General features: G+C 35.0%; 1 protein-coding gene across 2 annotated transcripts in view; it reads left to right on the top strand.

Moving 5' to 3' along the window:
* The window catches only part of GALNT13 (polypeptide N-acetylgalactosaminyltransferase 13), a 417,254-nt gene that overhangs the window by 17,742 nt on the left and 372,929 nt on the right, over positions 1-26,583 (top strand). For both annotated transcript variants that reach the window (XM_087819844.1, XM_087819845.1), the window contains exon 2: positions 12,027-12,097. The gene's annotated coding sequence lies outside the window, so the exon portion shown is untranslated. The remainder of the gene's footprint in view (positions 1-12,026; positions 12,098-26,583) is intronic.

Raw genomic sequence — 26,583 nt, 5'->3', positions numbered from 1 at the left:
TAGAATTCTGATCTGATGGGATGCTTGGCTGATTGCCATCAAGCCAGTCATTCAGAGGACTTAAGAATTCTGATGTCACACACCCTGTATTATTCTCAGGGATAAAATTCACACTGCACTCCAATTTTTAACTTTTCCACATGTTACTTTCTCAATTCAGGTTCACATCTTCTGTTTATTAGAAATTTCATGAATTTTTACCTTTTTGCTGACACCCATATACAGATCTCCCTCTCCAAGGCCAATTGTGCTTATTGCAGTGACCTAACACCAACACCAATAACACAAAGGAAGGGAGGAAAGAAAAGGAGCTTATATCCCCAGATGGAGGCTGTGCCGTGGTTGCCCTGTCCCTCCTCCCTTCAAGTACCTGCATTCCTGTGGCATGTTGTGCCTTGGACTGCTTCACTGACCTTGGCTTCCAGCGCTATTAAAGCTGAATAGCGCAGAGTCTTCCTTTTCTTTTCCAGCAAGTCTCAGGAGTGAGATCTGGTCACTGGCATTTATTCTCTGACCCTTAGCTATGTATCCCTTTGAAATGGAACCAATCAGGGATTTGTTCCATTTATTGATGCTCATGAATCATTCCATGTAAGTATGTACGTTTTTGCCTATTCCTATAGTTTAATGAATTATTTAATCTAGCTTCCTAAATTGTAGATGTATATCCACACGTATCTGTTTTTTGTACATTATGAAATCCAAGAAGGCAGTTTAACACAGTTCTTTTTGTGCTGTACCTAGCAAAATGCCCTACACGATTAAGTCCTTACTACATGCATTTAATTAGATTGCACATGTATAGATAGGTCCCCTGGGCATTCCAAAGCAGTAGATGCTACTTTGGAAAATGATGCAGGCCAAATGATTTAGGTCAGTCAAATTTCTGTCTGGCTTTCCCAGTAGGATAGCTGAATATGTCTTTCCACTGTGCTATATTAATGTCTATCTTGTGACTTTTTTCCTCTCAAATTCCATTGTCAGCTAGCCAAAGACTGTTCACTTTATATACTTCTTGTCAAACTCATTGGGTATTTGAAATAGCAATGTCTTTATGAGTTCCACCAGAGTGACCCAAGAGTCCTGCCACCTCTGTCATTTATAAGAATTTGTCTGAAATTCCTTTGCTTCACAAGGGACATAAGTCACAGAGTTTAAGATTGAAAGGGATCTTGAGGGGTGACCCTTTCACACCACCTGCCCTCAGTTATGGTTGTGGCTAGTCTAAACCTAGCACTGACATGTTTCTCTAAAATAAAGTAGCTCACATTGTATAGTTCATTACATACCCCACATTGCCAATAGAGGGATCTCTCCAAATATAGTTCTGAGCCTGTTGCTCCTGGTTGTAAAAATCTTTGCAAATTCTACAGTTTACATTTTAAATTCTTTAACATATCATTGAAGACCCTTCATAGAAATCTATCCCAAATGACCTTTGCAGCTTCATATCTCATCTTTTACTCCCATCTAATGAAGTATTTGCAGGACTCACCGAGTTACTTCTCCATTACCTGGATATGGCATGAATGTCCCTAACTCTGTTCCTTTGCTCACATGGCTTTCAGCTTTGTATTACCTATATCCTCATTTCAGGAGTCAGCTCAAATGGCACCCCTTTTTAAAGTATTTTCCCAAATCTTGAAAGCAGAATTATTCTATTTTTTTTGTTTGTTTCCATAGCACTTTGTTCCTATTGCTGTTGCTCACTTAAACCACATTATCACCTTGGTTAGTTGTATCCTCATTTGTCTCTCATTTTAAATTGTAAGCATTTTCACTGTGGAGACATTACATTTTTTATTGTTCCCCTGAGATCTAGCGAAATCCATAATATAGCTAGTCATTCAATAAATATCTTGAAAACGTGTAAAATATTGATTCAGTAGGATAAACACTTATGAAGTTAATGATGCTCTATTGGATGAATCTTTATGGCACTCCTGGCATCTTTTTCTGGAATATGGTGGGTATAAAAATATTAGTGTTATCTAATCCAAGGATAATCACCACAAATTCATCAAAATTGTGGGTTCAAGAGGGTGCTTAAAAACCATTTAATTCTAGCCACTAGCCAATACGTGATGTCTATTTCAACATTCCTGAAGAATGGACATCCAACTTCTTGAACTCTGCCTTTAACCCTTTTTTAGGACAGCCCAGTCTAGGTTGGCATTCCTGACAGTAAGAGAGCTTTGCCTTGTGTTCAACTTATATTTGATTCCTGTAACTTTTCTCAGTGGTCTTAGTTCCACTTTGGGGGAACACAGAAAACAAATTTAAACTGCTCTTTACATTGACAGTTCTTCACACAAGAACAACATTCAGGCTCCTGATATATATTCTGTATATTGGCTGAATGACCCCCAAATGCACTCTGTGTGTATGTGTATATGTGTAACGTATGTATATGTTATGTATGTATATGTATATATGTAACATCTGTGTTAGTATATATATCAATAACTCTCCAGAAAACCATTGGGAATAATTTTAATTAAAAATAAGATAACTTGCATAGATAAAGGTAGAGACAGAAACAAAAATAGGTTAATAACCATGCAAACAATCCACATTCAGGCAATATGTGTTCATATATATCATTTCAGATACATAAGTAAATAAAAGATTCCAAATTATTGCATTATTTTTCTAGATTTTAGGATGGTCACATTTTTCTGCTTCTTCTTGCTATGAAAGAAATTATCCTGAAAATTAGTTACTTAGAAGAGCAATTTATTATAATCTCTCATAGTTCTGTGGGTTTACTGGGAGCGGCTTGGAGATCCTTGCTTGGCATCTCTCATGCAGTTGCCATCAGGTGGCTGGGACAGGAGTAACCTAAAGTTTGAGCTGGATGTCCAATATGCTTTCTTTACTCACATTTCTGATGCCTCCTTGCCCCTCAAATGTCCTCTCTCTTCAGCAGAGTAGCCTGTACTTTTACATGACAGTAGAAGGCTCCACGAGTCAGGAAATAGAAGATGCCAGGCCAGTTAAAGGCTACTCTTGAAACTGGTACATTTTTGCTTCCACAATATTTTCTTGGTCAAATGAGTTCCAGGGTCTGCTCATATTTCAGGAAATAAATAGTTTTATCTCTTGATGAATAGATGTCAAGGTCACAATGCAAAAGCATGTGGGATGGAAGATGTTGTGGCCATCTTTGGAACGTACAACCTGGCACACCCTATGTTTGGTGGTGTAGTGGAGTAAATGATACATTTTCAATCAATTTTAACTTATCCTTAGAAGAAATCAATACAAATATGATAAGTTTAAACAGTGGCATACCATATGAAGAAAGCACAACTATTAACCAAAAAACATAATATAATACCAACACATTCATCCCGTATTCACACCACATGTCTAATTGGACCGTGTATTTGAAAGGTCCCGGTTTTAATACTTAAGTTTTGTGTTTAACTAATATATAAACAATCTTTAGTTTCTGGAAATTCATTTTTTATGTCTAATGTAATTTCTCCTGCTACTGTTAAAGCTATTTTGTTACTTGGAATCTAATTTTAAAAGTGGTCCTTCAGCCCAGCTGGCATGGCTCAGTAATTGAGCATTGACCTATGATGATCCAGGAGATCTCAATTTGATTCCTGGTCAGGGCACATGCCTGGGTTGTGGGCTTGATCCCCAGTGGGGGGCGTGCAAGAGGCAGCCAATCAATGATTCTGTCTCATCATTGTTGTGTCTATCTCTCTCTCCCTCTCCCTTCTCTCTCTGAAATCAATTAAAAAAAAGTGATCCTTCATACAATTACATATAATTAAAATACTAAATATCTCCTTGTATGGGATGCCAGTTTCTCTGTTTGAGTCATTTTTAAGGTATCTCAATTTTCTAAATGTTAATGATTTGCATTTTTCTCCTCTAAACTTCTTTAAATATTTCTTCAGTTTAAGTATGACTTGACATGTGAACCCTAATATTTGATATTATATATGCTGGTCAAGTAATCATTCCATGACAGAGAAACATTTTCTTTATTCTTACCTGCAAACTCTTAGATAATATGTATCACTTAGAGAAATTGTGTTCAATATATACTCAGAGTGGCCTAAAAAAATTACTTTATTTTCTCCTCACAAAATATGAAGTCTTGATGTTGGTCGTCCAAGCCTGATAAGATCACTCTATAATATCACCAGAGATCTTGGATCCTTGTAACCTTTCTAAGATTCATGTGCTCAAAACAGCTGCTAGAGTTCCAGCCATTGTGTCTACATTTGGGGCAGGCAAAGGCCAAAAAGCATCACAGTGCACTTGGCAGCTGAGGGAGGAGAGAATACATATTGGTGTGGTAACTGGCAGGTTTGGCCACATCACATCCAAAATCATATTTTATTAACTTTTTGACAATTTCTTATTGCCTAATTATTCCCCAATTTTGTCTACACTAGTTTCCAGTTATTTTAATGCTGAAGTTCTGCCTGACTTACAGCTGTTTACTTGATTCTTATTTATACACTGTGTTGCTTTTGATTTTCTGAATTTTTAAACTGTTGTCCTTTTTGGATTTTATAACATAATATGTATATTTTTTTCAGAAGATTTGAAAAATTAAGAAAAGTATAAAAATAAAAATTAATATTACATATATTTTTACATTACTAAGAGGTAATTAACACTATTACATAGTCCTTCAATTTTTCTGAATTTTATACATATATGTATATGTAAATATATGTGTATATATTTATAATTATTTGCATATTTGCTCCTTCATTCATCATTTTAGAAAGTATTTATATTGTTTTAAAAATATAGATTGAAGATTTCTACTTGTAAATAAATACTATTTGAGTCAGGAATTTTGTGACTGCCTGGCATTCTGTCAACTGCACAAATCACAACTTATTTAGTTGATCCTTGATTGTTAAACACTCCAGTTGCTTTTAAGGATTTACAGTTTTAAATATTATAAATGACACTGATAGGGTTCTCTGAACATTAATCTTTGCCTGTATCTCTGATTAATTCTTAGAATAGCTTCATGGAAGTAGAAGGGGTGAAAAGATAGGGATATATAAAAGAAAAAGTATAATTTCTACTGAAACTAGAAAATAATGAAGTGAAGGATGTAAAATATTCCACGCTTTAGTGTGTGTTTGCTGCGGGTGGAGTGGAGTGTGTTAAGCAGAACTTCATCTCCGAGGCTGAGGGACCCAGCCTTTTTCTCCCTTCTCTTCGGGCAGATGGGGCAGGTGTGAGGGAGAAAGCGGTCACGGCCTCACGTGGAGAGGCTGGAGGGTGTTTGGAGCGCTTTCCCAGCTGTTCACGCTCAATGAAAACCAAAATAAAGGGAACGAAGAATGAAGTGAGAACCCACTTGAGTTAGGAAACACGTTTCAACTTGTCCCCAACTGGATGAATATAGAGGAGGGACCATGAAACAGCTTCCAGGTAGGGAATGCACAATGTAGACTGTCTGCCAGGTGCACACACTGTCAGGAACCAAGGAGCTGGGTGCCCTGGATCTTGGTCAAGGCATCGCCTCGACGTTTAATCCTGGACTAGACCAATATGGAATTAGGTACTGGTACAAGTTGCCTAATGAACTTCAGAAGGATTACATTTAAACTATGTACAATATTCAGGAGATTCTGATTTTTCATACCTTTCATGATTGAAATTTTTATAAGATTACGATCAAGTCATCTTTACAATGGAAAATGTGCAGCGGACTTAGCTTAGGGCCCTTGAAGTCCAAATGAAAGTGGGGGGTGGGACACACTGGTGAGGACTTTAGAAGTTAAAAGTTAATCATTTTGCTTTGATATTGAAAAAATAGAGGAATAAATAAAAAAGGCAGTTGTTTTTCATACACCTCAAAGAGCAGAACAAATAGGGGTAACGACCAACATGACTTTGAGAGAAGTAAATCACTGTGAGTTAATATAATTTTATTCTCTGAAAAGGATGGGGCTTAAATACGAAGGGCAGCAAAAGAGTTCATATATCTTCACTTTGCTGCACTTCTGAAACTAATACAAAATAATATTGAATGTAAACTGTAACTTAAGAATAAAATTAAAAAAATAGAGTTCAGATATCTTCACTTCAGCAAGGTTTAGTTTTTGTCTCACAATATTCTCATCAACCGGTAAAGAAAATGTAGTCTTGTGTAAAGGGAGGCATAGCTTGTTACTTGTCATTGAATAAGTGACCTGCTAGGACAGACCAAGTAAAACTCCAGAAGGTTTTATTGGGTGCTCAGGCTAAATGATATTTGTATTACTCTCCAGAATTTAAGAGTACAAAATACGAAATCTACAGACTAGGAAAGTTGCTAACTGTGGGGATTTACAAGTATCCACAGTGAATATAGGAAGCAAGAAAAGTGGCTGAAGTGAGCTGAAGATCGATGAGAACCAGCAATAAAAATGGCACTTAAAAAGAAAAAGGTAATACTAGTGTAATGAAATGTACACCGTGTATCTAGTGCAAAAATATGGTACTATCTAGGCATTTGGACACCCTGTTGCTGTGAATTAGAAACGAGACCTGGTGTAGCTGCTTCGATTATTCATGTAATAATCAATCCTTTTGTATGTTCTTAGCTTTAAGACGGTAATATATTTTCATCTACTTGTAGGTATTTCTATTCCTTAGGTTCTGCAAAGTACTTGGCTGGTGCTTTGTAACAAAATAATGAATTGTGTTAATTCCTCCAAAAATAAATAGTTATTTTAATAAAGCAGCTCTGTTTCCATGTCATTTCACATAAACAACTTTTTAATTTCAATATCAAGTTGTTGGGTGATCTCTCTGAAGACGTTTTAAAAGGTAATTAAACTCAACATGCATCATACCAAGAATACATAAGACTCAGTTTAAGACAAGACAATATGAAGAGCCAGAACCGAATGGGGACATAGATAGGCACCAAATACTATGCATACTGCTATTGGCTGCAGTAACTGTAAAACATAACCTGATTGTGGGCTTGTTAAAATATGAAATTGTGTGTATATGTACTAATAAAATATAGTTTACAAAGTCTTAAAAGCCTCATGCTATTTAATCCAGCAATTCTCCTTCTGGGTATTTTATCCTAGGGCAGAGATTTTCAACCGGTGTGCAGCAAGAGGCACACTGGTGTGCTACAAGAGTTTTTGAAACATGCAATACCTGACTGTTTAGTCAGGCGCACTGACCTCTTTTCCCTTAGATTGTCAAATAAAAAAATGACAACAACCAACACAATAGTTGTCTGGTGTGAATGAATGAAAACTATACCTATTTTTTTGTCAGATTGGCAAAAAATGTATTTTTTGGTGTGCCACAGAATTTTAGTAATTAGTTTATGTGTGCCATGAGATGAAAAAGGTTGAAAATTGCTGTCCTAATGGTACAATTGTTCTATTATGGCAGAAGATATATACAAAATAGCCTTTGCAGTGTTTTTAATTTTTGGTAGTATATTTGATAACTTAGATGAAAAAGTATAAAATAAATGATAGGATATGTGGGATATCAATTAATGAAATGATCTTGCATTGTAATGATAAACATGATATTGCCACAAAAATTCAAAATTAAGTAAAAAGATCTAATATAAAATGCTTTTTATGGTATAATTTTTAAAGTAATAGTCTGGCCCGGCCGGCCGTGGCTCAGCGGTTGAGAGTTGACCTAGGATCCAGGCGATCGGGGTTTCATTCCCGGTCAGGGCACATGCCCAGGTTGTGGGCTTGATCAATGACTCTGTCCTCATTGATGTGTCTATCTCTCTCTCTCCCTTTCCTTTCCTCTCTCTGAAATCAATAAAGATATATATATATATATATAAATATATAAATCCCTTTAAAAAAATTAATAGTCTGAAAATAACAGAATAGTTATACATGAAACTATTCTAGGAATTAAGGATGATTTAATTTTTATTTTTTCTGAATTAAAAAAAACTTGGTAATTTTTATTTAGTAAAACAATTATAAAAGAAAAAATCACATTGACAACCTTTAAAGACTCACACTCTTTTTTTGTTTACTTTTTGTTTATTTTTCTTTAATTGCTGACTAATTTGATTTCTTTTGTGAATATCATTTTTTTATTTAACTTTACATTGCTAAATTTGCTGAATATGATCTTGTCTATGTGGTTTATTTAAAAACCTAAAACTAGATTCCACATTTATTTTTATTCCCTTGTATTTTATATATTTAACATGCACATATAAATATGTAAATTATAAATAAATATATAATATCTTTAAATATACACATATTTAATATGAGTATATAAATTATATATACATATATAATGATTAAAATATAGGATATAAACATATAGTAATACAAATAAATAATATAATTAATAATACAAGGATAAATTGTTTTGTGTACTCACAACTGTAAACTTACTTTTGCTAACCCACACATACATATATCTTTTTTCCCTGAATTATTTTAGTATAAGATGCATACATCCTTCTTCTTGAGTTGAAGTACTCTTGTGTGTATGTCCTAAGAATAAGGATATTGTCCTATATAACCACAGTACAACTATGGAAAATAACAAATTCATTATTAACAAAATGCCATTATATAACTCATAGTGCATCTAGGATCACACATGCATTTGATTGTCATGTCTTTAAACTTCCTTTAATCTGGAACAGTTCCTCAGTCTTTAATGACTTTGAATTTGAAGAGGTCAAGCCACATATTTTCAGACTTTCCTCATTAAATTCAGGCCTGATAACATCCAGACTCCTCAGTTTGAGTTTGCCTAAAATTTCCTAATGATTGATCCAGGTTACCCATTTTTGGCAACTGTACCACAGCAGTGATGTTGTGTCCTTCACAAGTGCGTCATAATTGGAGGCACATCATGTGTGTTTTTCCTGTTATGAATAATGTTGTCTTTGATCATTTAGTGAAGGTGGTCTCTGCTGCGTTCCTTCATCGAAAGTTTCTATTTTTCTCTTTGTAATTAGTAAGTGATTCGTGGGAAGATACTTTAAGACTATGGAGATATCTCATTTGTCATCATTCTTTCACCCACAAGTGCTGATTCACAGGTGTTTTCATGACTGAATCAGTTAACTATAATGTTTGTCTAGTGGTGATGTTCTAACTCCATCAACACATCTATAGTTTAAGTGACATTCTATGAAAAATAATTTTCCATTATATACTTTATTTTTTAATTTCTATTTTATCATCTGTAATAAATTATAATTATGATTGTTAATTATTTTTATTTTCCAATTGTCCCAAATTTGACTGGTGAGAGCTTTTGAAGTTAGAGCCTATGTCCTTTGGACATATTCCCTTTGTTTATAAATGCCTGACTTCTCCCGCAGAAAAAATGTTGTCACCTTGAATTCCGAATTTTTAAGTCCCCTTCCTATGTCCATGTTCTAATATTCCAGGAAAGTTTTTCAGTATTTTAATAGTTTCAGTGGATTTTCTGAGAGTAAGTTTTGTGTCACTATTAGAGAACCTTTGTTTTCCTTCTCATAGTTTTTCTGGACCTCTTAGATCTCTGCAGTACATATAGTGGAGCTTGAAAGATAGCTCTGTTGGAAATTGGTGTTTAATTTTCTGTTTACAAGCAATTTAACATTTTTATTATTCTCCAACTTTCAGTTATGCTGGAGATCTAGGATTTGTGTGGGGTTTTTCTGTTTGTTTATTTTTGGGGGGCTGTATATATTTTGCTCAGTTTGTGAAATGTTTCAGATTTATGTGGCCACTATTACCACTACTCAGAATTCCATGTCCGTATTTTTAAAACATTCTACAAAATGTATTGTTATTTCAAGTTATTCACAATATGCCATGATGCAACCGGAATGTGTGGATTGAATGCCTTACCTTGAGTGGTCAGTGTTCTCTTACTCCAGTTTATTTAGTTAAATTGAAGGGTTTTTTCCCCTCTATTATTATTTTATCAAATAGCACATTTATCAATGTCTCTGAAAGATGTGTCTATGGTAAAATCATTATTGGAGATACTTTTCTTGATTTGTACCAATCGTTTTTGTGAATTTCTCCATTACTCTAAAAATTATCAAATATATATTTAGACAAATGGAAATTCAAGCCCATGAAGTTTTAAAACATGTATATAGATTAAATCAATAACATCTGATTATATGAATCAGTGAAATGTAGTTATAAGCAGTTGCCTCAACTAATGAAATTAGCTTTTTGAGCATAATTGAGGATAGTGTTTCTTCCAGTTTCACAGCAAAGAGGTCTGATTGTAGTTGGTACACAGGGATCAGAGTCAAAACACTCCAGTGTTTGGAAATGGCAGAGTAGAAGACAGCTTGCAAAAGTGGGAAATAGCTGAGGGCAGAAAGTATGTCTTGTCCACGAGGGACAAACATTTCTGTGTTCCCGAGGCTGTGAGCCCAGCCTAACAAAATCTTTGCTCTCTTAAAAAAGCTAGAAATGAGGATTCTTAGGAGGAATCTTCCACTCTTGAATATTTTAAAAATACCTTTGAATCCATGGTGTGGAATAAACCAGGTCAGTAAGCCAGATTTGGTGCAACGGAGGAACTAATGGGTGGTAGTGAGAAGTAATTGGGTCGGAAAGGCTGGTTCTGAGCCCAGGATCACCTCATATTAGTTGTGTCAAATTGGGGAAGTCACTTGATCAGTGTTAACTTTAGTTCTCTTGCCTACGAGAATGAATATGCTCAGGTATGAAGAAATGGCGATCTGCTAATTGTTACAACTTTATAATTCTATTCAAATTATATATGAACATGAATTTGCATCTGTGATTAAGCTTTGCATTTTAAACTTAGAAAATGAAATTTAAAAAATACAGTTTGCTTTTTTTTAATTTATAAATTTCTTGATTTCCTTTGACATTTCACTATAAACTTGCTAACTATATCTATAGTTTCCTCTTGTTTGAAAGGCTCTGTGTTGATCATTAGTAAAATCATTCATTCCTGTGCCAGGTAGAGGTCTTTGCCATCCTGTGTTTTTTACACATTCCAGGAAAATAAATTAGACACTCAACTCAAAACTTGTTCTGTTTGTTGAGCTGTTGATTTGATTACACCTGGTTTTAGTGAACACAAAAGCACACCTTCTGTATTAATAAACTGGCATTTCTGCTTAGTACTATAAAGAACCAAATTTCTCTGGGCAGAAATTCTGTTGGTTGCTGAGAACTAATGTTACTCTAAATTATGCTGCATAGAGGAATTTTATTTGTATTGTCCATAGTGTGTTTGATCTATCTGAAATAACACATTATACTTTAATGGGGAATTTTAATTTATCATTAGGTTGTCTCTTATTTTGTTTCTTCTGAACAGTTCTTTTCTAAAACAAGATACCCCAAAACATAAAATCCATTTAGGTTGAAATACATTGAGCTTTGAAATGAATGTGCTCTTCCCAACACTCCTCCTTTAAAAAAAACTAATTAATAACATCTGATCAAATAACTTTATCCTTATAATTACATTGACTTTCTGAAAGAAGAAAATAGATGTTTATGTGTTTTTGTGAGGCATGCTAGTGGCATTCCTGCATTTTTCTCAGTGCGTGGTCTTCAATTAAGATTGACATGCAATTACAAAGTGAGTTGGTGCAATTTTCTGGGTAAATCAAGCAAAATTTTCTTCTATATCAGAGATCTTCATATATCACACAAAAGTGCATTTTAAAAACTTGAATTATTTTAATAACCATCTCAAGTCTCCAATTAAATTTACCTACAGACATCTCATGTTTTGAATTGCTTTGTATTAATTGCCATGTTCAGGGGGCATTGTGTTTCTTGTATATAATTTTAAAGCCAATGTGCAGACTCTTATCTCTTACTTGAGAGTGTCTTCCTTGACATGTTTAGAACAGTTGGGAATATTTCTATTCATCAGCCCATTATGTTTTGCAAGATGTATAATTATATCTTGCAAAGTCTCATTTCAGCATGTTAAGTATGCAGTGTCTCAGTGTGTGTTGGTCTGGATTAGTATTTCTGTGACCTTGGCAAATTGCTTACTCTTTTGGATTTTTTTTCTTTTCACAGATGCATTTTGTAGGAGTATTTTGAGGATGAATGTTTGCAAATCATTTTGAAATTGCCAAGTGCCACATACAGTAAGTAATATGTATTTCTATTTTTCCACTCAATTGCAGTCATGCTGAATGAATTTGGCAGACTGTCATAAAAGAACACATTTCTATTTACAGTTCTTGATATTTGTGAATATTGAAGAAAACTGTATATAAAAGATAAAATCTTGATGAGCTGTTTGCTAGTAGGAATTAGGTTGTATAATTTCAAGATTTCTAGTGACTGATTTTTACTATTGTTCTATGTACATAACTCACACAATATTTCTCACTTATTATTTAAGATATTTTTCCTCTGAATCATAAGTTGAGAAGAGTGAAGAAAAATATTAGTGTTATTTTAGCCAGTGTTGATAAGGAAGTTTTAAAAAGGAGTATTGAATTAAGTATTAAGATTTGCTGAGTATTAAGATTTGCTAAGTATTGCCCGGCCGGGCATGGCTCAGCGGTTGAGCGTTGACCTAGGATCCAGGGGATCGGGGTTTGATTCCTGGTCAGGGCACATGACCAGGTTGTGGGCTCGATTAGTGACTCATCATTGATGTTTCTCTCTCTCTCTATCCCTCTCTTTTCCTCTCTCTGAAATCAATAAAGAAATATTAAAAAAAAAAAAAAAGATTTGCTAAGTATTAAGATTTGCTCCATATGCGGTAATTTATATGTAGTGCTTTTAATTCTTACCCAGATGTTTTAAGTTTATTATTTTTATTTCTATTTTTAAATAAAAAAATTGAAACTCAAGAAGTTTTAATACCTTGCTCAATATCTATTCAAATTGATGAATCTGTGTATTGAACACAAGACTTTTTAAAAAAAAATTGCCTCCAGCAATAACAGAAAAAGCTAACCAACTTTTATTTAAGAGCCTGAGTATTTTTAAGAGTTTAAATGTGTTCTGATTATTTCTTTGGGTTTTTGTTTGCTTAAGCATTATCCTGAAAATGCTTCAGGTTTTTTTCTGTTTGTCTATCATGTCATTGCTTTCATTTGAAATGATGCTTTCAATCCTTACTTGAACTGCTTTGGACTAGTAGGAAATAAGTGAAATATAACTTCCTTAAAGGAAGATTATAAATTACCTAAATTATTTTTTATAAAAAGTGTTTAGAATTAGAGGTTTGAAGTTCTCAAAAGGTCTTCTAGAGTCTTCTTTTATTCATTAAGTACAAGTACACAATTAAATGCTACTATATTATTATTGTAGAGCTAGAAGGGACCATAAAATCATAGATTCCTGGCCTCCACAAAACTCCCTTGTTTGATGAAATGCAATCATCTGGAGGAGAATTCTAAAATAGAATTTCCACAAAAGGTAGACTCATGATGGCAGCATTGATGTTTATACATTGTCTTCAAATACAACTACTTCAAAAAATAAAGGCAGCATAGTGTAGTGGGTTAGGATTCAGACCACATGGCTTTAAATCCTGGACTTATTACTTACTACTTGTATGACTTTGAATAAATCACTTAATGTTTTTTAAAATGGATACAGGATTAGGAACTACCTCATTTGTGGCAAGCCAGGTAATGCATGTAATTATAGCACAGTTCCAGGTTCAGCGTAAATGCTCAAAAAATGTTAGTGGTTATTAAATTGGAATTGATGTATTTAGATATTTTAATTAAGGATGTTTGTTAATAAGCATCATAGCTTCATAATCATGTTATATAAAGTACACAACAAAGGTATTCAGTGAACACTGCTGATTGACATGCTCAAAATAAACTAAACTTCAGCCTTCTTTATAAACAGAGCAAGGTACTTTTTATTAGAAACCTTTACTTCTTTCAACTATTAGTGATGAAATAAACCATTTTGCCAAACATTAGGCATATAGTAAACCATGTATAAAATTAGCATACATATATATCCTATTGTGTGCTGACTAGAGACCTAGGTTGAAAGTGTTTATATGCTTTTTGGAGAAAAGAAGGGCAGCTGTGAGGTGCTTAGGGAGTCCAAAATGTTTTTTTTGAAGGAGACAGGGCAAAATTTTAACTACAAAGTAAAGGAATTAATGAAATGATTGTCAAATAATTTGGGGCAATAATCTCATCCAATGTTTTATTAAACAATTTATGGAAATTGAGAAATGTGGAGAAGAAAATATTTATTAAACATTTATTCTATACCATGCATTTACATTCAATATCTCAGTTCATCTAAGCAATAACCTCATGAAATAGGTATGTTATCTCCATTTTTCATAGGAGAAAAATGTAGCAGAGAAAGTTTAAATCCATCATTCATGGAGATGAAGCTTGAGGCCCATCTAATTCCAAAGCTACTTTGCTTATCCTCTCGCCCTGGCAGTTAAGCACTGAAATTCTGTGGCTAATCTGACTTTCTTTTATTTGCATAAAAACACTGCTCCCAAACCTCAGGTCTCACGTATGAGTTCTTTAGTAAATAAATAGTTGATGATTTATTTTCAACTAAAACAAATGACAGTTGCCTATATTAAGTGTTGATAGGACCACTCAGCAATCCAAAACTAACTGCCTAGTTGTCTTGAAAAATGCTGTTTGAGTTAAGAAAATTTTAAAAAATAAAAAATCTCCTTCCCCAATGTCAGAGACCATATCTTATGCTTTTCTTAGTCTTACTTTTCAGAATTTGAAGTGACTGACCACACCCTTTTCTTGCAGTCCCCCAGCCACTGTATGCGATGCAGAAAAGTTTGTAGAGTTCCCCTGGACTTACTCTTTCCCCTCCGTGTTTACCACCTGCAGCTGTGCCGCTTTCAGGGGCATCCTGGACAACACTCTGGACACACTGATTCTTTCCCTTTTCGACTCTTTGGTAATCTTCATTTTCTTCCATTTCAGTCGTCCACTGATCCCAGTCCCTTCAAACACCACTGCTTGAAACAAATCATGGGCAACATTTTACCTGAAGGATAAACTTACTGTACACTATCATTGCTCTAAAAATGAAGGGGTCAAAGTCCTTTGCATTCTCACACTACTCTTTGTTTTAAGACTGAAAGACTTATAGAATGCTTTTACTTTTCATTTTAAGATTTGGTCTCTGAAACACAAAGCTAGTGATTACATTTAGTAATTCTATTTCATTTAATTCAATAAATATTTACCACATGCTCCTATAATACACGAGGTGCTTTCCTACTAAGTGCTAGAGCAAGTGGAAGGGAAAGACAAAAATGACAAGAAAATTCTGTCTTTGATTTGAGGAAATAAAATATCCCCAGGCATAAATAAAACAAAGATATGTTATTAGGTTATAGTATCACAAGAATAGTCTAAACTAATCAAATTAATAAAGCTATTTCAAATAATTTGAAAAGGTAATATATGTGAAATAATAAAGCATTAGAGGAGATTCAGTAAAGGAGATATAATTCTAAACTGCACTGGTTCAAGATTTCATCATGGAGGTTGCATTTGCACTCGATCTTGATGCAGGTGGAAATGTTAACAGAGAAGCCAAGGGAAGGGCATCCCCAAGTTAGAGGTAAAGAGGCATACTTCACATTCATTGAATGGTAAATTATTTTGTTTGGCAACAAAATTAGTTCTTGTTGGACTAAAACCAGATACCACTGGAAAATAAGACTGGAGCTAAGTTATAGGAAACACTGACAATTAGAGAAAGAAATTTGAATTTAAATTTAATTGGTAAGCTATTAAAAAAGCAGAGTATTTTGCAAAGGCCAATTCTGTGAACAAAAGATTTCTTATTTGACTTCTTTTCGGGAGTTCTCTACATGATGGATTCCAGCTGGCAGACTTGTGGACAACAATAATTTTAGGAAAAAAATAGCAATATAGGCATGAATGGATGAGGTAAGACATGAGGTTATAGCAGTGGGAATGGAGAGGAAGGAATAGATGCACTTGAGATTTAAAAAAAAAATAAGGTCAAGGAATAATAACAATGTATTTATTATTTAATTTAACCGTCAAACAATTCTGAGAGGTAGGCACTAATTTTATGCTCATTTGCATGAGAGAAAACTAAGGCAGCCTTTAGCTAAGTAGATTGTCCCAGGTCAAATGACTAGAAAATAGTAAGGCCAATATTTAAGTCCAGTCAATTGAGATCCAGAATCTCTCTGTAGCTAACCACTGTATATCATTTTTCTAAAAAAATAATTGAGATTTTCAGCTTGACTGAACTGGAAAATGATGTTACCAATGGGCAGAGAAACAGACCCCCCCCCCCCCGAGTTTACCCCTTCTTTAAGTTAAGTCTTTGGGTGGGGAGCAAAACTTGACCTTTAGGGAAAAATATCCCTCATAGTTAGTAATGAATCTTTTGTATACCTTCACTTCAATGCTTGGCAACAGGAGCAGAGTAATTTATGATATTGTTCAATTGTAAATTAGAATAGTAAATATGTCATCTTAATATGATTTGTCTTCTTTCCTTAGCAGAGCTTAAAATGAAACAAGTTTAGAGTGCTAAATTAAAGATTTAATATCTTGGGTCCATGAAAGACCAATTATTTTAGACTTAGTTTACCTATCATACTAAATAATAATTTTGACAAGGGAAAAAACCAGCACCCAGCATAGAGAGTATTTCTCTTTTTCTGCATTGGAGAAGCAGCATAGTGTGCCGCTTAAGAGCGCGGGCTCCAGAACCATACTAATACCTGGGTTCAGGTCCCAAAATGAGGCCTCTTTGGCTGTGTGACTTGGTGTCAATTCTGTAAGCTTTCTGTGCACCAGTCTCTTACCTTTGAAATGTGTTGAAATGTGATAGTAATAGTGCTATGTCTTCTGAATATTGTAAAGGTTGAATGAGATAAAGCACTTGAAGTGGCTCCTAATACACAGTAAATTCTCAATAGATGTTGGTTATATTCACTGAACTTTATCTCATCTATCATAATAGTTAATTACAGAATTATTGCCAGTTTAAGCTTTTTTTATTGAGAATTTTTTATGCATTAAAGGCACAAAACAATGATTTTTACAAGCAAAGACCATATAACGATCACACAAATCAAGAAATAGCACACTTGCTGCATCCCAGAAAACCTGCTTTTTCTGCCTTGCAAACATTACTCCTCTTTCATCAGTTCCCTGACAGATAATATTTTTGTGACTTTTGTAGTAATCACTTCCTTGCTTTTTATTAGTTTTAACATTTTATCATGCATCCCTAAATACAAAACTAATTTTAGCCTTATTTAATTTATGTACATAATAATCATATAACATGCGTTCCTTTGTGCCTGGTTTTCTTTCCTGAATATACATTTCTAAGTTTCATTTATGTTCTTGTACAGTTTATTAATTTTCATTGCTATGTAGTATTCCATTATATAAATTACTACAGAGTTTTATTCATAGTTTTGTTGCAGGATGTTTGGGCTGTTTCTGAGTTTGGGCAATTGTAACTAATGGTGCTATGAACATTCTCTTAAATGCTTCTGGCTGCGCACGCACATGCATTTCTGTTGGATATATATTTAGCAATGAAATTGCTCGGTTGAATTCTATGTAAATCTTCAATTTTAGTAGATACTGCCAAACAGTTTTCCAAAGTCGTTATATCAATTACACCCCAATCAGTATCGTATGGAAGTTCCCATTGTTTCATCCCTATCAATATTTGGAATAATCAGTCCTTTTAATTGTAGCCATTGTCATAAAAGTGTAGTTTACATTTCCCTCTTGAATTAAAGTCATTATGTTATGTGGTTTAATTGCCCTATGGATATTGTTGTATGTAAATTACCTGTTTGTCTTGCCTATTTTTCTATTGTGCTGATTTTTTGTTAATATACAGACAGTAGTTATATTTGGATTAAGATCCCCTTTCAATTAAATGTTGCAAATACCTTTTACCCTCTGTGACTTGCTTCTTCAGTTTCTTAATGGAGTTTTTGATGAGGAAGAGTTTCTAATTTTAATTTTAATTATTTTTCTGCCGCTTTACATTTAGGTAATCCCACTTACAATTGATTTTTGTAAACAATTTGAGGTAGAAGTCAAGTTTTATTTTCCTTGCTAATGGATATCCAGTAGATACAGAATCATACTGAAAATTGTCCTTTGCCTACTGCTGTTTATCATTTATTCAATACTATCTTTATCATAAATCTAATGTCCATATATGCCTGTGTTTTAGAGGTCAACTCTTCTTTTTAATTGGTCTATTAGTCTCTTCTTACTACTTGTAACCCATTTTAGTTATGGTCACTTTTTAATTAGTCTTGATATCTATTGAAGCAAATTCTCCCACCATGTTTTTATTTAAGACATTTTGACTTTGCTTTATTTCATTTGAATCTTACATTACTTTGTCAACTTTGACAAAAAAGTTGTCATTTTAGTTGGAATTGAATTCAATTTATTAAGTAAATTTTTAAAGAATTGCATAATCACAATATTGACCCTTAATTTATGAACATCATATATTCTTCATATATTTAGGTCTTCTTAATTTCTCTCAATCATATCTTATGGTTTTCTGCATAGAAATCTTGTACATTGTGGTTAATTTGTCCCTGCAAGTTTTACGCAGTTTAACATTATTATATATTTTTAAAAACTTTATTTTCTTTTTGTTTCTTATATAAAGAAATATAATTTTTTATGTTGATCTTGCATATAGCAGGTTGTAAACTCACTTATTAATTCCAACATTATCTTAGTAGGTCCTTTTGGATGTTCTATATAAAAAACTATGTTGTTTATGATCAAAGATAATTTTATTTAGTACTTTTCAAACTGTATATGTTATTTCTTTTTCATGCCTATTGACTTGGCCACAATTCCAGCACAATGCTGAAAGTGGGGAGCGTGGAAATTCTTATTTTCAAACTAAAGGCAACACTTTTACCACTTTACTATTAAGAATGATGTTTACAGTAATTTTTTTGGTAATAACATACAGTAGATTTAGAAATTTATTTTTATCTGATTTTGCTAGGATTTTTAATCATAACTTGATTTTGAATGTTATCAGATGCTGTTCTTCTATGTCTGCTAAAATCATAAAATAATTTTTCCCTTTTACTTTGTTAATCTGATGATTTAAGTTGATTGATTTTTTCCCCCAGATTTCAGATTCCAAGAGCAGAGATGTTACTTCCTTATGTTCAGTGTGGGACTTAGAATGCCATAGGATTTTCTGTGTGTATTCTCTAGCCTCCCCTTTTAGCGTTTCCCACATGCTTGCCTAACAGAGGAAGCCTCTTGTCACACTGTTGTATTTCCCCGAGTGGCAGAGTGCTGTTTCTTGTTATGTGGTGCAGCTCCCCTCGTGGGGTAGGAGGACTCCAGGTTCCTTTGCTCCAGTCTTCAACTTAGACTTGTGTTGTGCACCTGGGCCTTAGGTGTGTGGCTCTTTCAGCATTCCTGCCCATTCCCATAGCACCCAACCCAAATCCTCCTTGACTCTGTGGGGTTCTTTAGGGTAGGACTGTCCTTGTCTTCCCCTAGTGATAACAGATCTCTGCTTTGTATTAGTGCCTGATTCTGGGCCCAAGAAAATTACCTCCAGCAAGGCCAGATAACTTTTGCTTCTACCTCTTTTGGAGAAACTCTAGATCTTTTCCAGGGTCCTGGGAGTATGAAGATTTTTTTGTCCTAAAAGGCAATATTTTCCTTTGTGTTAGAAAGGGCCTAGGGAATCGGAAAGGATTTTGTGTCTTTGCACACCAAAGTGCTCTCTTTGGTGTTCTGTCCTGACCTCAATATTTCTTCTGAGCAGCCAGTAGATGCTGGAAAAAAAAGAGCTTATGAATGAATGCACAACCCTTTATATCTGGGGGATCCCAGGGTGTCTATAGTGTTCTGTTGGCCCATTCTGGCCTTTAAATATATATATAAAAAAAATAAATATATACACACACACACACATGTGTGAATATATATTTATATACATATATATATTTTTTTACAATTTCAGCTGTTCTCTTCTTACCCACTTTTATAATATGCACTTATTTTTCTTTTGTTTTGGCAAAAGTGAAAGTGAAATGGTTTATGTCCTGTCTGTCTTCAGTGTGGCTGTTACCCTTTGAAATTAAGTTAATCTCTTGACCTTACAACCCCAGCTCTCTGATGGGCTCAAGAAAAGTTATTCTGCAGATTATCTGTCCATTTATCATTGTTAGGATAAGAGCAATATTCTATTGTGGTTTTCTACCTTATAATGGAAGAAAAACTGCTACTTTTTTTCATATATATTTTAACCCAACTTTTCAAGTTTTCCAAAGCAAGATGAATCCCCCCCCCCCCCAAATTACCTAGTATGTATTTACCAGAGCCAGAGGTCTTGAGTTAATGCTACTTTTAGTAACCTTTTTACACAAATATGAGTTGTTCCTACCATAGTTTTGTGAGGAATTGCAGCTCAATGGAATTGTAGTATGTTGATTATTCTAGAATCTAGTCACCTCATGTAGTTTTTTCCGCCATCTTAGCCAAAAGATTTCATCCTCAAGGGTTTTCCAATGGCTTAAGTGACTGCTGGAGCCCAGCCTTCATATTTGGTTCTATGAAGCAAGAATGAAAAAAAAGGCGATGCAAGAGGGGCATGCTACCAGCTAATTGAGTCCCCTCGAAGAGATTCCCTGGAAACTTCACCCAATATTTTCTCCCTAACCACCATTCCATTTTGTTTCAAATGAGGCTGTTACATATAATGTTTTAGCAGCACACACAACTGCTCTGAATATGTTCCTTGTAAGGATGGGGATGAGGTAATCTGATCTCCGAGGCAGGATGGTGTGAGAGAAAATAGACAGGTTCTGTCATTAAACAGAGCTGGATTCTGCTCTCAGCTCTGCAAATTACTAGTGTGGTGACCTTGAGCAAGGTCTTATCTTAACTGCATCTACTTTCTCAGCTGTGAAAGGGCATGGTAATAACTATCTTGACGAATTTTGGTGAGGATGAATATGATAATATATACAAAGGATCTCTCCCAGAGGAAAGGGTCAATAAATGGTTTCTTTTATTGTACCCACCTTATGTTAACATAAATTCAGTTATTTGAGGGGGCAGAGTCTGTTCATGCCTAATACTGATGGATAAGCTAGAAAGGCAATTCACCTTGTTTCTCTTGGGGAAAGCTTTATCTTTTAGATGGAATTGAATCTCAATTTCTGCCCTTTAAGTATATTATTTTTATATTTTAAACTGTACTGAAATGTTACTCAATATGTAGGCTTATAATTGTAGCAATTATATAATGTCTAAGCAAGAAGCAGATAGAATGAGTTCCAGTTTGAATTCTTCCGTTAGAAGATATGAAACTCGTGGAAGACCTTATAACCCTCTGGACCTCTGTTTTGTCATCTGACAAATCAATTAGTTGGACAAGTTGACCTCTGCTACCTATTTGATAGCTTTAAAGCAACACAATTCTATGCATTTTTATTTGCCTTAGATAGATTCTCCTGGGTATATCATCTCCTCTGATGCAAGAAATATCCTGAAAACCAGCAATTAAAGTGACAAAGACTTATTTATTCAAAATCAGAGTTGAACATTTACAGGAGCTGACTTTGTTGAGAAGTTTTGCTAGTTCTGAAATGAACCAATAGATATTAATTGAACAACATGATATTGTATGTTAGAAAACCGGCTTCAAACTCTGGCTGTGAGAATGGCTGGCTTTGACAAAGAGCGTCACTTTGGGCAAGCCTGAGCTTGAGAATTTATGGAATGGGCAGCATATGATGGCATCACATGAAACAAGGATGCTGTGAAAGTACCTTTAAAAGCTAGATGAGTTCAATTCTAAGCTCTTGAGAAGGTTCTCTGGGTAAAGTACAGAAAAGGCCCTCAGTCTCAGTATGGAGATCATATGATGATATTTTACAAATAAAATACAATGAAATAAAGCTATTGAAGACCTCTGTTTGAAAGTTTAGGTTATTATTTTTATTTTTATTTTTTAAGTTTCTTTATTGTTGAGAATATTACAGATGACCCCTTTTTATCCCCACTGATCCCCTCCACCCCGCATCCATCCCACCCCCAGGCTTTCCCCATACCAATGTCTGTGTCCATGGGTTATGCTTGTAAACATATAAGTTCTTTGATTAAACTCTCTCCTAGCCTTTCCTCTGAGATTCCTTAGTCTGTTCCACACTTCTTTGTCTCTGGATCAAAAAAAAAAAAGAGGAAGTTTAGGTTAGATTTTGCCAATCTGTTCATCTGCCACAGGGAATCGTGGCGAGTGGGGGGTTATTTAGTACACTCTGCAGCAGCCACGCCAGCAAGGCGTGTCTCTGACTTGGTGTGGGAAGTGTCTCCTTGAGGTAAATTTCCAGATGTGATCTTTCTCTGCATTTGAGGGATTGTGCTTTTGATCCAAAGAGGTTGAAACAAATAGCAAATCATTTGCAGGGTGTGGTTATTAATGCTGTCTGCTCTCTTCAGTCTGCCTGTTTGAGTTGACAGTTAAGGCTCCTTCTCTGTAAATAGCACGTTATTAGTAAAAGCATGGTTGACATCTGGCAAAATAGTTCCTGTTGTTAAACTAATTAAATGTAACAGCAGTGTTCAGTCTATGAGAAGATATTCTGTTCGGTAATAAAAGCCTAGAGATTAATTTTGTCCCGAATCTGACATATATCAAGCTTATTTAGCCTCTGTTTCTTTATGTGTATGTACATTTACTCATCATGTCAAAACTCTAGAAGTCTGCCACATGTATATTAGAGTGTGTAAAGTGTACTAATATTAAGTATGCAGATTGATGGGTATTTACATAGTTATATACTTGTGTTACTATTACCCAAATCAAGATATAGGACACTTCCAAACCCCCAGAAGTTCCACCTGCATCTCTTTCCCATCAATAACCTTTTGGTTTTCAATATTTTTTTATTTTGAATTTATATTCATCAGCTTCTGAACAGATATGAAGTATTTTGAAGGGCAATTCCAATCTTTTAAAATTTTCTGAAAGTATTCGTAATTATAACAAAAAAATAAAAACATCTAAACCATACTGAGTAATGCAATGACCTATAATAATAATATTGCAACTAACAAACTTTATTACACACTTACTGAAATGAATCAGAATTGCAGTGTGGAAACTTCATGAAATTCTGCCCAAATCTTCCACCTGTGAACCAAAAAATAGAGCCTCCACACAGGCTGGTGAGTTCTCTCTAGGTCATGTTGCCAGGCAACCTCAAGCAGCATCAGAGACACCCGGTTGAGCAGCAGAGAGTCAAACTAGAAGGCATCTTGGAAACAGAAGGGTCCAACAGAAAGAGCAGGCGTGAGGAGGGAGAGAGAAAAAATAAAGAGTATCACTCGAGCATTTATCTATGTTAGTCATGACCACAGACAATTTTTTTCTAGTAACATGCAGCTAGTTTAGAGCAAAGTTCTTTGGGTTTCTACTTCCTTCACTATATTTTCCTTCTTTGCTGCGTGTACAGGTCTAAGCACCAAGGTTTGGCAAGATGCATCATTATAAACTTTTAGGAGGGGAGGACGCTGCAAATCATTTTTAGCACATTCAAACCACTTAACTAAGAGTTCATTCAGATTTTTATTATATAATACTATGTTTCATTCAGTCATGCTCAAAATAATCAGATTTTTAGATTGACATATGTTTTTAATAAATGGAAAGTGCAGAATAAAATACCTACCATCTGGAGTTAACCCTTTTCTTAGAAGGTAAAAAGGAATAGAGAGGGTCATGTGCCTAGGTCCTTCTAGGTGGGCATCAGGGGCGATGATAAACACCAAGCAAAACGGTGAGAATTTGGGATGAGTCTCCCCAGAGCCAGCTGCTCAGAGGATGCAACTTTTATGTATTTTCCTAGAGAGGTATCTTCTATTCTCCACAATGTCGTACCAAACCTTTTCTACTGTCTTATGTTCTGACCTTTCTTCATTTTTACTTTCCTTTCTTCCTTCTTCGCAGATGACACTCAGAGAAACTGGCATCCGTAAGGTAGCAGCCAAGGAGGTTTCTGCTGATTTCCTACTCTTGATTCTTCCTGTCAGGTGCTTCTTCCTCTGTCAGCCAGTGTCTTCATGCATGCTCTGGATCTACCCTGTACGTGTCCTAAGAGCCCGAACTCAAATGAATATTTTCTTTCACTTCTATATCTTCAGCAGTCTCCTCTTGATTTCTTCCCATTGGCATTAAACATGCCCAAATCTTCTTCCTTAAAAACAAAAACACATCTGTGCACAAACCCTCCCTTTATTCTAAGTCCGTTTTCGGCTGCACAGCAGCACTGATCTCTACTCCCAACAATGTTTCTTAGAATTGTCTATATTCTGTGTCTCAAATCCATATTCTCCATTCACACCTCAACACAGAGGCTTGCTTTTTCTGCTTGTCTGAAAAATGTTCTTTCTAAGGACACTAAAGTTAGTCCTGGGGATATAATAGAATAAACTTCTTTGATCTAGCACAGTTTTGTACCATAGATCACGCTCTCTATTTAAAAAATATTCTTTCTATATCACTGCACTCTGCTGTTTTTCTCTTCTTCCCATACCACTTACCCAGTCTCATCTGTGGGCTTATCTTCCTGTCAGATTGGTACTTTATAAGATTCTTTGTGGTACTCACTTTTTTCTTCCACACTCACAGTCTCACAAAAGAAATTTTACCAATTCACATTGCTTTAATTAACGTTGGTTTGCTGACTCCCTCTTCTTTACTTCTTTTGAAATTCAATTCCTACACTCACTTGCCTTCTGAGCAGCTCCACCTCTATGTCCCAGAACCCTCAAAATTGTCAAAATCTAGCAGCAAACTTATGAATACCCATATTTTTTCAATTACAAATTTAATTAAAAATATATAAAGTGATGGAATCTCTAAAGAGCAAAATAAAGATAATAATATCAATATTTTTAGCAACGTTGCTGGCTCTAGAAAACTTCTTGAGTAGGTCCTTGATTTTATTTAGAACTGCTAAATTACAAGCTTCATGAGGTTAGGTATCCCAAACATCTAGCGTAGGACTGGGAGCACTTGGGTACTCTAAAATTGTTTGCAGAAGAAATGAAATAAATAGTATATATATTATTTATTTTTATTGTTGAAAGCATTACAGATGTCCCTTTTTTCCCCCATTGATCTCCTCTACTTGGCATCTGCCCCTGCCTGCCTCCCCAGGCCTTCTCCACACTTTTAGGCCTGTGTCCATGCGTTATGCATATATACATATAAGTTCTTTGATTAATCTGTACCCCCCCTCTTTCTCCACCCCCACCTTCCCTCTGAAATTTGTGAGACTTTTCCATGGTTTTAAGTCTCTGTCTGTTTTGTTCATCAATTTATTTTGTTCATTAGAGTCCACATATGAGTGAGATCATGTGATACTTGTTTTTCTCTGCCTGGCTTATTTCACTTAACATAATACTCTCCAGTTCCCTCCATGTTGTCTCAAAGGGTCAGAAATCCTTCTGTTTTACACCTGCTTAGTACTCCATGGTGTAAATTTCCCACAGCTTTTTTATCCACTCATCTACTGATGGGCACTTGGGCTGTTTCTAGATCTTAGCTATTGTAAATTGTGCTGCTATGAACATCGGGGTGCATAGATTCTTTGTGATTGGTGTTTCGGGTTTCTTAGGATATATTCCTAGAAGTGGAATCACTGGGTGAAATGATAGGCCAGTTTTTAATGTTTTGAGGAAACTCCACACTGCTTTCCATAGTGGCTGCACCAGCCTGCATTCCCACCGGCAGTGTACTAGGGTTCCCTTTTCTGCACACCCTCGCCAACACTTGTCATTTGTTGATTCGTTGATGGCAGCCATTCTCACAGGTGTGAGGTGATACCACACTGAGGTTTTAATTTGAATCTTTATGATAATTAGTGGCTTTGAGCATTTTTTTCTGTTTCTTGGCCATCTATATATCCACTTTGGAGAAGTGTCTATTTGGGTCCTTTGCCCATTTTTTAAATTGGATTGTTGTTCTTCTTTTTGTTAAGTTGTATGAGTTCCTTATATATTTTGGAAATTGACCCCTTATCAGATGTGTCATTGGCAAATATGTTTTCCCATACAGTGGGCTCCCTTTTTGTTTTGTGGATGGTTTCCTTCTCTCTGTAGAAGCTTTTTATTTTGATGTAGTTTCACTTGTTTATTTTATCTTTTGTTTCCCTTGCTCTAGGAGATGTATTTTTGATGAATCTTGAATGCTTTTACCTTTTTGAGTTGTATTAACAAATTATTTTGCTCATCATAATATTAATCACAGCCCGGCCGGGCGTGGCTTAGTGGTTGAGCGTCAACCTAGGATCCAGGAGATCCGGGTTCGATTCCTGGTCAGGGCACATGTCCGGGCTGCAGGCTAGCCAATCAGTGACTCTCATCATTGATGTTTCTATCTCTGTCTCTCCCTCTCCTTTCCTCTCTCTGAAATCAATAAAGATATATTTAAAAAAAGAAAAAAAAGAAATATTAATGACAATTACAGCAGTGACTAACAGGTACTGATTAGTTACTACTATGTGCCAGTTCCTCTGATTCTCATTATATGTACCTAATTTTTACCATGACCCTATATGTAGGTATAGCTC

Source organism: Miniopterus natalensis, chromosome 8 (genome assembly GCF_054644295.1).
Source record: "Miniopterus natalensis isolate mMinNat1 chromosome 8, mMinNat1.hap1, whole genome shotgun sequence".
NCBI lineage: Eukaryota > Metazoa > Chordata > Mammalia > Chiroptera > Miniopteridae > Miniopterus > Miniopterus natalensis.
This window is presented reverse-complemented; position numbering and strand designations above follow the sequence as displayed.